The sequence below is a fragment of the Lissotriton vulgaris genome, chromosome 5 (genome assembly GCF_964263255.1).
Source record: "Lissotriton vulgaris chromosome 5, aLisVul1.2, whole genome shotgun sequence".
Lineage (NCBI taxonomy): Eukaryota > Metazoa > Chordata > Amphibia > Caudata > Salamandridae > Lissotriton > Lissotriton vulgaris.
Window position 1 is genome coordinate 1,315,503,234 of NC_141693.1, and position 12,374 is coordinate 1,315,515,607.

The following is a 12,374-nucleotide window of genomic DNA, read 5'->3' on the forward strand; positions in this document are numbered from 1 at the left end:
ACTATATCCTGATGACCTTGCCATCTGGCAGTCCATCACTGCCCTTTCATTCATCGGCAAGATAATTGAAAAAGCAATCTATATCCAACTCAAAGATCACATTAGTGGTAAACATCTCCTGCACGACTACTGGTCTGGCTTTGGATCACCCTACAGCACTGAGATTGCCATCTTACACATTGTAGACGATGCCCTCTTGACCATAGATGATAGCCTTTGCCTCCTGCTATTGCTAGACCTCCCAGCTGCCTTCGACATAGTCAACTTTCCCACCCTCACGCACACCCTCGAGTTGCAAATGGGAATCACTGGCAATGTCTTCCTCTAGTTTTCCTCCTACCTTTCCAACTGACACCAATTTGTTCACATGGACACATCCAGATCACTAAGGATCCCTACCACATGGTGAATCCCTAGGGTTCCTTAATGTCTCGTGTCATCTTAAACTTTTACATGGAGCCACTTGTTACTGTACTTGCAGATAACTTCAACAAGCTATTAACGCAGCCACTGGCAATGGCTTGTGGCTGCTTCCAGGCCATTGTTTTTCACCCACCATGCCAATCTTGACTAAGCCCTACCTTATGCACCGACCCACTCCTCACAAGAAAAGTCAGTTCCGTACTGCCAGACGAGGCTTTTTCTAGACGGGATAAGGTTTCGACCTACTTAGATGTAGTCAGTGAGGGACAATTTGAGTTCTATGGCACAGTGAGCACTGAACCCATATCTGGGCATACCCGTCACACTTAAGGCATCCACCACAAAAACAAGGTGATGATGAAATGCTTGAATAAAATACAGCATTTGTCAGTCACATGGCCCGCATTCCAGTCCATCCATTCCTCACAGCACAAACATTCACTAATATGCTGATGATACACATCTCCACTTGAAAGACTACTCTGTTTCAGACTTCCTACGTCTCAAACACTGCTTGCACATCATGCAGACCTGGATGGTATGCGACTTCCTAGAGCATAACCCTACCAATACCATATTCCCATTATTTGCCAGGAACAACAAACTAAATATAGTACTAAATATAGTACACACCTGGCTCGATGACATGGCTTCGTACCCCAACTCTCACTGAATGCCAAATCACTTGGATTCACCCTGGACGCCAACCTCTCTTTCATGGAACACATTGCCAAAAAACAAAGACTGCCTGGTACCAGCTCTGTCTTCTTAAAGTCAAAGAGTTTCTTCAAAACAGCTACTTCAGAAATGCTGTTTAAACCTTTCTATTCTTGCATCTGGATGGTGGTAATGCCCTGTCCTCCCAGACTTTTCACTGGTCTCTCTTACGGGCATCCTACACGCCGCAGCATGTCTCTTCCAGGGCCTGTAGAAAATTGATCATATCACACCCAACTCTGTTTGAACTCCACCGGTTCTCCTCACGTCCCGTCATCATCTCCAAAACCACTGGCGTAATTTACAAAGCCATCACAACCAACACCCCGCTTATCTTGCAAGTTTACCATCTCTGGTGGTTCTTGGCATACCCGAGGCCAACACACTCTCAGACTACAGGCTAAGAAGTGTACAAAAGAAAAAACACAACAGGTCTTTTCTGTCTATGCACCTTATCTACCAGGACTGCCCCAATTGTGCTCCTATTTAGGAAAGAGTTGAAGACGCCCCTCTTTAAAGAATGCTACATCACAATGCATTAACCGTCCACAACTCTGCTTCCTCTCCTGTGTCTCACTGACTTTTAACTTGTGTTTGACCATGTACAGCACCCTGCTGTCTTTTGGCTACATGCGGGATAACATCAATTAGTCAATTTAATTAATTAGTTGCATCACCCAATGATGAATCACCAGTTCTGTGGGTCTGCTGTTGAGGTAAGACATATATCAATGGGAGGGATGGAGGCACTATTGCAGCACCTTCCTGAGGCATACTGGAAGTCCATGGGTGTCCTGCAGATTTCCAGACTGAAGGGCACTTTTCTGAGATTATGTCTATAACCGGTCTTTCACAAGTCCCAGGCAGGCAGAGGATACTCTGAGAGGTTACATGGCCAACAACAGCAAAGGTAGAGATAGACACGGCTCTGGTAAAGTATCTTTTGCACCTTAGCACTGACTCGCTCTTGCACAAGAGAGCTGGCACTAGACAGCCAGCAACAAGGTCCATCTGCTATTAGAACACCTACTGGTGGTTGACAACAACAACTTTGAAATCCTGTTAAGGAAGATGCATCAACAAGTGGGAACTCCACCCACAAGTCCTCCACAGGTGGTTCCAGCAGTGGGAATCCCCGGTTGTCTGTCTTGATAGACAACAATTTGGGTAATTGATGTGGAAACCAGGTACCTTGAATATTTGTGATTGAGGTGTGCATCCCACCTCATGAATAAGGCATCTATGGTCGCCTGCAGATGTGGGTCCAGGAAAGAATTGTCAATCAGTAGTCCTATGGGCTTCACGTGATATGATCATGTACTCCTCAGAGGTTTAGGTAGTCAGACTATATAACGGGTACCCTTTCCATGTACCAGCGGAACTTCCTGCCTAAATCAATCACATCTAATGTTTCTTCTCCGGCAAGTCTGTGTTTCCTGCACTAAGCCGCAAAACAATGGAATCCATCCTTAAATCGATCAAATCGGGATCACCATTGGATGCGGCCCCTCCCGATATTTTAGGTCAGGGAGGCAACGCGCTCTGAAAACTTATAACATTCTCCATCTCGCCCAGACAGGCTTTAAATCGGGCTGTGGAAGGGAGACCGCACTGCTTGTAGCTACTGAGAAGCAGCCATGATTGTTCGTTCTAAGCGCAGATTCAACACCATGTCACATTCTATCCTTATACAGAGGAAGAAAGAAGTCGAAAGTATCTGGAAAGCTGGAAGCCTTCTTTGAAAAGTGGAGCTTTCAGGTGTGCGAAGATGCTCTTCACTCAGCCGCCCATCCTCTATGGTGTGGAGTTCCACAGGGCTCATCACTGAGCCTAAAGTTCTTTATCTCTATGTACTCCCTGAAGCAGTGATTGACTGTTCACAAGGATTAGCCTTCGTATCATATGCAGATGATACACAGATCATCGTCGCACTCGCACTTATGTAAGTCGAACTTCCACTCAACTTAACTCATGCCTTAAGGAGGTGACAGACTGGATGTCAACAAGTAGCCTGAAACTTAATTACAACAAATAGGAAGTACTTGTGGTTAGTAACAACAGGTCAAGATAGTTAAAATTGTCATGGCCAGAACAATTAGGACAAATACCTAAGCCTGCCCAGGCTGTAAAAAGGCTGAATTTCTGGATAGATGACAAACTCCTTATTGAAACACAGGCCCGAAAACTGGCTGGTTCTTGTTTTGGCATTCTCCTCGGAAAACTCCTACATATGTTACCACCACACACTAAGAGGGTATTGATGCAAGGCTTAATCAGTTCATGTTTAGACCAGAGAAACTCCCTTTATTTAGGGAGTCCTAAATACCTGATAAAAAGACTTCAAGTGATTCGGAATACTGCAGCCAGAATCGTTCACAAAAGCAAAATCAGCCAGTCGAGGCCTTGCAGGCCTGAACTGGCTACCAGTTTTAAATAGAATTCAGTTCAAGGCACTTTGCATTGCTCATTGGGTCATCCATGGGAAAAGCTCACTTATCATCCAGAATTTATTCACCCTGTATGCTCCATGTAGGCCTCTTCGATCCAGTAGGCAAGGGCTTCCGACTGTACAAAAGGTTAATAGAGCAAGACTCCTTTGCGTATATTGTTCCCAAACTTGGGAACCCTTCCCTCAGATTTCAATAGTCGGAAATCTTCATAAAAACACTTCTCAAAACTCATCTTTTCTGAAGCCTGGCTTTAGTCAAAAGTTAATGCAGGTGCTGGGTGGTGGAGTTGCTATCCGCCCTGGGAGGCCTGGTTGGGTAGCTACGTGCTATACAAAAACTCCTGAATTTAAATAAACCGAATTCAACAAATAATATTTTGGCTAATTCAGCAGTGCCAATTTTAAGGAAGTATATGCATGGTAGTCTTTTAATTCTAAAGCAATCATCTGGCTTGCCATAAGATGGTGGCAGTTCTCATGCACCAGAAAGTCTATGGTATCTGATCAGGAATTGTCCATGAGATACTGCACCTCTAAAATTGTCCTCCTTATTTTTAATGATGTGTTCTGATTCAGATTTGGGATTATAGTCCAGGCATCATATGTAAAAAAAAAAAATTAAATAAAGTTAAACCTGTATGCACAAATAAAAGGATTTTTTTTTCTGTATTCTTTTTTTGCAAGAAGCTATTAGCCTAACCCCACAAAGTGCTTCTCTGTGATCTTGTGTCTGATACTACAGTCTATTGGCATTTACATGTGCATAATACAGTTCCCTGTGAAACTTTAAGAATGTGAGCAAAGTGGTAGATGTTAGTACAACTTATGAGACTTCTTGCTGTACATTAAACTGAAGGTATCTGAACGTGAACGTATTTGGAGCAAATATACAGTCTTGTCTTCTCCTGCATTTAACCCAAGCGTATGTTTGCCACCTTTGCCCATGATCTGCTCATCATATTCTACAGTGACCTTTGCTCCTCTTCCACATTCCCTTTGTGCAGTTATCTTATTCTCCTGAGCTGTACCTGTATCCCTTTGTGGTTCCGTTTGCTCTCTCCTTCAATCACGCATCTATCCTAATTCCCAGGGAGACCACCTTGCTAGGATTGGCTATGCGATTCATGGGCTTTGTGGCCACAAGTCCTACTACTTACCCTTTTTCACCAAGAAAAATAATTGAAATCCTTCCCTACACCTGAACTAGTTCCTTGCTGCTCTCCTTTTGTTGTTCCCTTGAATTATACGTTGACCCACTCTTACAGTACGCTGGCTAGGTGTTTCCAAATGGTAAGGGTTAAAAGATTGGTTGATCTTTTTTGGCTCTTGAAGACCCAGTGGCTTGATTCCTCACCCCTCCACTTCGTGACAAATTCCAAACCACTGCATAGGCCAAATTATGAGAAGACATCTTAGCAGCCAGGTACTCTAAGATCAGCGAAGTGTAAAGGGTCTCTGGCCGTTCTGCTGGAAGGTGTGTCCTTCTCCCTGTTCCATTCATCTATTAGAGCTACAATGAAAAAACTTCACTGGCTACCGATCTCATCTCGGATCCAGTTTAAAGCCCGGGTGATGGCCTTTAAGATTCTTAAGACTGAGAGCCCGGCCTTATTGCGCCCTCTGTTGACCTGGTATGTCCCGCAGCGCAGTCTGCGCTCGCTGGGGCAACATTTGGCGAAGGTGCCGCGCTTTAAACTATGCCGCATGGGTGGCCGTTCTTTCCAGGTGTTGGCAGCTAAATTATGGAACTCTCTGCCGTCCTATATCCGTGGCATTGAGAATATGCTAGACTTCCGGAAGGCCATTAAAACCTTTCTGTTTCCGTCACCATAGTCTTTCCCCTTGAAGTTTTCTGGATAGCCTCCGCTTTTGTCTCTTTATCTAGCAGCACCGGGACGCCCCTTTGCTGGGCCAGCTGTTGAGCTTAAACATCTAATAACATAACATAACATTGTTATACTTGGACTAAGGACACTGCAGTGCTCCAAACGTGTAACCTACTAATACTAGGCTTCTCACCAACTTTCTACCACTCACATATACACAACTTCCCAACCACTCAGAACCTCTCCACCCATCCTCAAAACCACGCCCTTCACATGCTACCCGGTCCCTTTTATTGAATTCCATCATTCATCAGCAACAGTAAATGTAACTTTTCCCTAGAATTGTGTTAACATGAATTCAACACATTTCTTAGATTTAAGTGCTCCTGACACATACTTCTACCTGCTGATTCTTCGCCTTTTGAATTCCGCCGGCACCGGACAGGTAACAGGAAACTGTACCAGCTTTCCTGCACTATTAGGTGGCTTTCTGGCACCGCCCCCGATATACATCATTGATCTGTGTAAGGTGCCATCCCTTTCAATGAAATCAGTTCCTCTTTTTCGGCACCCTGAGTTGCGCTCATCAGAACTTCCCATTAAATGTTTTAATAAGTGCAGCGTGTAGGATACAATGTCCCTTACGAAGCTTTCAGGCCCCGCCCCACAATTGCTTCCTGTTGTATCTCGGGCTGTGTGCCTCGATTCCAAATCCTCCTCAGCCATCCTTGAGGATCATACTGGCATCTTACAGCAGGACTTCCTTTCTCTGTTATGTTACTCAGGGGTGCAATCAAGATAAACCTTCTTCCTATTCTGGGCCTGCACATGCTGCGATCTTTCCTCCACAAGGAGAAATTTAGGATGCTGTTAGCTCAGGTGTTGCTGGGTCTGGAGGAAGTCCCTCCCTATGGTTTTTGATTTGTGCCCCCTAAAATAAATGTTTAGCCTTGCTTTGTGGACTGACCTTTGTGCCTCTTGTGTTAATGAAAGTAATGATGGCTGTGGTGCAACTTCATAGGTCGATTGTGTCTTTATAACCATATCTGAGTGACTGGCATATCATTGAGCTAATTTCAGACCACCTCATGTCCATTTCCTTCTCGCAGTCTGACTTGGGATTTTTGATCAAACTTTTTAAGTCACACCTTCAGCCTTTTCAAAGACTTATTCTTTATCAGGGCATTTCTCTATCTCTTAAAGCTTTTCCTCCTCTCTGGCAGATTCACGACATTGTTGTTCTGATCCTGATGTTTCAGGAGGGAGTTCCCTTTCTGTTCCTGACAACCAGTTAGGCCTATTTGCATTGTCCATCCTGCTAGTGCCTCATGCCATGTGGCGTGTGCTGACATTGCAGTGGCGCCTATGCTTCCGTTATATCCAACAAAGTGGAATACTCTTGGACAATGTTTGGATTTCTGATGGATTTTTCTAACGGCAAGTTCCTCACCTTTAGAATATCCCCAGGCTCCAGAGTGGATGCGAAAGATTTAAACAACATTGCTCCCATTCTGTCTACGGAAGAGACAATGGATTTGTAAGTAAGCATGATCTCTGCATCTGAACTTTTATGTACTTCTCTTTTTATGCGCCTTCGTACGCACTGAGACACAGCATGACGTAACAGGCTAGTAAGAATGATCACGCCTGACAACTGTTTACTTTCTCTCTTCTCCACAGGTTTTTTGCTTTTCTTATTACACATGCTCATCAAACAAAAATTTTGAGCACCTTACCACTGGCAATTTTGCTAGGAGGTACTCGAGGATTTAGGATAGGGTGTGCCTTTTAGGGGGCCCACACCGTCCATCTCCTTGTTCATGGTCCTGATGAATACCGGGTACTCACCCATATGGTAGAAACATGTTGACCAACCCACCACTACACATATAGAGATACCTTGGTCGTAACTCCCCTCCCAGTATCTCGCCACTCTTTTTTAACATTGTCCAGTTGCTTTAAAATAAAATTCATATTTTTACAAGTTAAACCAGGACAATTTGTAACATTTCCTTTTTTTGCACCTACATTCACAACCTGCTCCACTTTACTACAGGTGTCGAAGCACTCCCTGGTGACGCTAGGCCACCAGGGTGGAGCCCGATGATGAAGCATGTCACCACTAGGTTGGTGAGTGAGGGGATTCTTACAAAAGGATGAATCCTTTCCTTTCATCATTGAAACCCCCCCTTTAGGAAACCTTCAGCTTTACTTTGGGTGATACTCCTCTATTTGTTTTACTTAGTCCTTGACCAGGGGAGTAGGAGTATTCTCCGTTCACCACGGGTGAACATCATCCCTTGCTCTCCCCCTTGTTTTCTAGTAAGCTAATGCTTTTTGTGACATGGTTAGGGATGAATTCCAACCTGGCTCCAACCATCAGGAAGCAGCAGTATACATTATCCATCCTGGATTGAATTTTAATGACTGCATGGGCAGAGCTGTTGATTGTAGTGTATTACATCAGCTTCACACATGGATGAGATTCAGGGACCTCACTGGGGACATGCTAGCCTTAAAGATGGATCTGTCATTCAACTAATTTTGCCTGCTTTGCAAGTAGGCTGATTCCACATTGAAACACTTCAAAGATGGAAAGACCTGGTGTTCTTTAGGCCTTTCTAACCCTATGAACAAGTACCCTAAATAGTTTTTGCCACTTTTGAGGGTGCTCCACAGGTTTGGCGTACCAGCACAGCTAAGACCCACTGCTTCTGCAACAGGCATCCCTGTTGTACTAGGGTCGTGGATCACTGAGACAACTTCCAAGCCTCCAGGGGCAGCAATCTTCCCAGTCCCCCAGAGCACCAGCCATCATGCTGTTTTAGTTTGCTCTTTGTGGCTCACAACCACATTGAGTGTGGCAGGATCAAACATGCCCTCTAAGGGTCGCAAAATGTAACATCCGATAGGTAGGCCCCTCAGATTGATCAGTGAGGCTTTGCCCTGCCATAACTTTTCAAATCACTGGATCTTCTAACCACATTAGTGTCTTTCAGAATAGCACCTGCCCATCTTACTTCAAGAGGGGCAGACTCTTTTGTCCAAAGGAGCCATACAGTGGGTTTTGGCCCACAAAATAGGAGCTTGCTGTTATTTTCATTATATCATCCTGCAAACTACAAATGGGAGACCTTGAACATATTTTCGATCCCAGCCGTCTGCATGCGTTGTTGCAGCAGAATAAATTCAAGAGGCTCACATTGGCCCAGGTTCTGTCTGCCTTGGATCCAGGCAAATGTTGAATTAAATTTGTAGAGCGCACAGCTACTCAGAGTATCCCGGCGCTGACTCTAGAAAGAATTCAACATTCCAATCAGAAGACCTCAAAAAAGCAACACTTTTAGTTTCTTCTTAAAGGACACAGGATCCTGCACCCTCCGAAGTGCCAGCGGTAGCGCATTCCAAGCTAGGCCTGCTTTGCGGGTGAAAGAGCTCCCTCCCAACCTATGGCGGTTAAAGCGAGGGTTCTGTTTTAAAAGCTGGTCAGAGGATCGCAGTTGTCTAGAAGGTTTATAGAAGAGGAAGCGGTTCTGCAGGTACAGCGGGCCAAGCCCATACAGGGCCTGATGGACAGTGGACAGCATTTTAAATTTAAGACTAGACTCAACTGGGAGCCAATGCAGGTGACGTAGATGGATCCGAACACTCTGTCTTGGAGAGAGTCCTAGAAGTAATCTGGCTGCTGCATTTTGAACTACCTGCAGTTTCTTGGTCATATATCCCGGACAGCCCACCAGGAGGGCGTTAGCATAGTCTAGGCGGGAAAGGATCAGGGCCCTGACAGCCGTCACTTTGGCACCACCTGGCAAGAGGGGGAGAAACTTTCTCAGAATCTTCAGGGTGCCAAACATGTCCCTGTAAGCTTCTTCACATGGGTAGAAAAGTTTAGGGTTTCCTCGAACCAAACACCCAAATTCTTGGCAAAGCCCATCCCTGTCACAGGGCGGGGAAAGTCAGGTGGCCACAACCTGGCTCTAAAATCGACTGGAAACGAGCCGAACAGGAGTACCTCCGATTTTTCTTCATTACACTTCAATTGTGGGAGAGGAACATGGCGGCAGGCTGACGCCGGTTGCGGGAAGCTCCGGGAACAGTGTGGCGTCTCGGTATGAAGATGGCTTACGATGGCATACGATACTGCTAAATGCGGTAGACTCACCCGGTAAGGACGAGATACTTTTTATAGAGGAAAGGGGATTCTCGATCTGATGCGGTTCCCTTGCTTTCTTCCTTTTTGATTCTCTCCCGCGGAGCGGAGTAGTGCGGAGGTCGGCGCTAGGACCTCGAGGTCCGGATGGCTCGGGAAGCAGAGGTGGAGCCAGGAGCTGAGACAGAGTCCAGCAGCAAGCTCAACGGTGGCCAAGTGAGTCTCTGGGTTACCCGTGCAAAGTTGTGGCTACGGGTCCAGGCGGCAGCCTCTCGACTTCGTTTTGGCATTTACGAGCTTGAAAGAGTAAGTGCACCTTATGTACCATTTGGTGCCCCGGAGAATACAGGGCTCCTTAAAGAACCCTGAGATAGGCAATATACTGAGACGGGACCAGAGGGTAAGAAGGGGTGTGTGGCTCAGGTCTCTTCTAGTCCAGCACCCCCGCCTGTATTATTAGTAAAATCAATCGCTGGGGCTGATAAAGCTGATAAGGCAGACAAAGTTGGTTCGATCTGGGATAAGGCGGGGGAAGTAGCCATACCTATATCTGTGCCTGAAACAATACCAGAGGACCTCAGTAGTCAGCAGCTGGGGGGGCCACAGGAAAGAACCAATATCAGCTCAGGTCTCGGACTCAGAAGGGACTTAAAGTTAAGGACACTCTGGATTCCCCAGATAGTCTGAAAAGAACCGTACCTACGACCCCCCGCAAAAAGAAAAATACTAAGCCTGGGGGCTTTGTGAAGTCTAAGGCCCCGGGTGGTATTTCTCTAAGGCCCACTCCCTCCCTTAAATCTTATTTTAAAATTATTTAACAGGCGGTGAGGTTACAAGGCTCAGACTCGGGGGTCATTGCAGGTATAGCTTTAACCTCACAGAGCAGTCCCCTACAATCCCTCTCAAGAATTGTTTTTCTCCTTTGGCTAAATTGCAGGAGGCACAGGAAGGGGTAACTAATATAGGTTCGCAGACTCCTACTGGTTCTATTGATCCTACCGGTTCAATTAGCCCATCAAGCCAGCAAGACTGATTGATATCAGGGGAAGTAGCTGCTACTATCAACATTTCTTCTACAGCTACCATTACCCCCTCTGCCTCGACTTATGCTTCCAGTCAAACAGCTCAGACAGCTCAGACAACTTCACAACTCTCTGTTGGTCCCCCAGATATGCTCGGGGCAGTACATGAAGATCCTCAAGTAATGCCATCTGATGGAGTCGGAGATCGGGATGGAGAGTGTGAGGGTGGGGTGACTGATAGGGTTCAGCTGGGGCCCTTTCTTCAGGCCTTAAGGGTCGATCTGCTCTCTAAATTTTCAATCTCGGAAGAGAACCAGAAGGGGGATACAAGACAAATGCGCGGCATTAGAGTCCAATCTTGATGATTTCTGCACCCGCACAGGCTCATTGGAACTTGAGGTGAAGACACTCTGTCTCAGTACAGGAGAACACGAATGATATAAAGACCCTGAAATCCCAAAATCGAGTTCTACAACTGGATAGAGAACGGTTAGAGATGCAGGCCCGCAAGAACAACTTAATGATTCTTAAAATTCCGGAAGGAGTGGAGAAGGGGGATATTAAGGCCTTTGTGTGCAAGCTGTTAAGGGAAAACATTCTGAAAGACCGAGAAGATATTGATCTGGAAGCAGAGATCCAGAGAGTTCATAGAGATCCTTTTAAGGCCCACCCAGACAGGAAAGCACCCAGGAGGATTCTGGTTAATTTTCAGACCTACGCAGTAAAAGAGCTGATACTGGGGAGATCCCTGAAGGGAGTAACATCGCACCATGAGATAGGGACATATCATATCCGCTCAGATATAGGTAGTATAACAGCGCAGAGGCAATGGAAGCTGGGCTCAAGAATACAAGAGCTTAGGAGTCTGGGGGCACAGGTCCAAACGAAGTTTCCCGCATTGCTAAAAGTAATGTGGAACAGCAAGATGCATAACTTTAGTGCCTCAGAAGATGTGGATGCCCTATTACTCGAGATTAGGGGGTAGAGAATCTTTTTTAACCCCTTCGATGCTGGTGACGGAACCATTCCGTCGTCAGTCACGGTTAAGCTGTGCTGATGACGGAATGGTTCCGTCACGACCGCACCCTGTTCTGGAATGTCCAGCACCGGGGAAGAATCTGCGCCGCACGGAAGCGGCTAAAGAGAGGGATTGAAGGAAGGAAAAGAGGAGAAAGAAGGGAAGGAAGGGGGTGGGGAAAGAATAGGGGAAAAAAGGAGGGGGAAAGGAAAAAATAAAAGGAAGTAAAAAAAAATGTAGCAGGTATGCAGGGAATGTCTTAACCTTGTCAGATAACTAGGTTATCTTCACAATATGGGGAAGTTAATTGAGTTAAGGTGTGAGGGTGAGATAGGAGGGAAGAGGGAAAGGGAAGGAAAGAAAGGAAAAAAGAAAAGAAAGGATTTAATGGGAATAAAGAATTGGAAGGAAGGAAAAAAAAGAAAAAAGTGTTGTTTTTTTTGTTTGTTTGTTGAGAGAGTATAACAGAACAATGAGACGCTGTTTGTCCCATGGAGGGTCCCATCTGCGCTTTTGGGCCAAAGATGGAAGGTGGGTCCTCAAGGGGGGAGAGAGAGGAGGGTGGGGGGTGGGAGGGAGGGGAAGAAAAGTTTGAAAATTGTCCTCATACAAATAAGGGTAACTTTTGGTGGCTCAAGTTGGATGTTCCCTACATTAATCAGAGAGTCGATATGAGCAGAAAACAGGAGATTAAGTTCCTTTCCTGGAATGTTAACAGTCCTAAAAATCCCAGAAAGTATCTTGGGTGTGTGAGTTTTTGAAGGAAAAT

At 45.6% G+C, this 12,374-nt stretch overlaps 1 protein-coding gene across 8 annotated transcripts in view; it reads left to right on the plus strand.

Moving 5' to 3' along the window:
* ANKS1A (ankyrin repeat and sterile alpha motif domain containing 1A) overlaps positions 1-12,374 on the plus strand; it is a 1,304,293-nt gene that overhangs the window by 693,355 nt on the left and 598,564 nt on the right. The window lies entirely within an intron of this gene.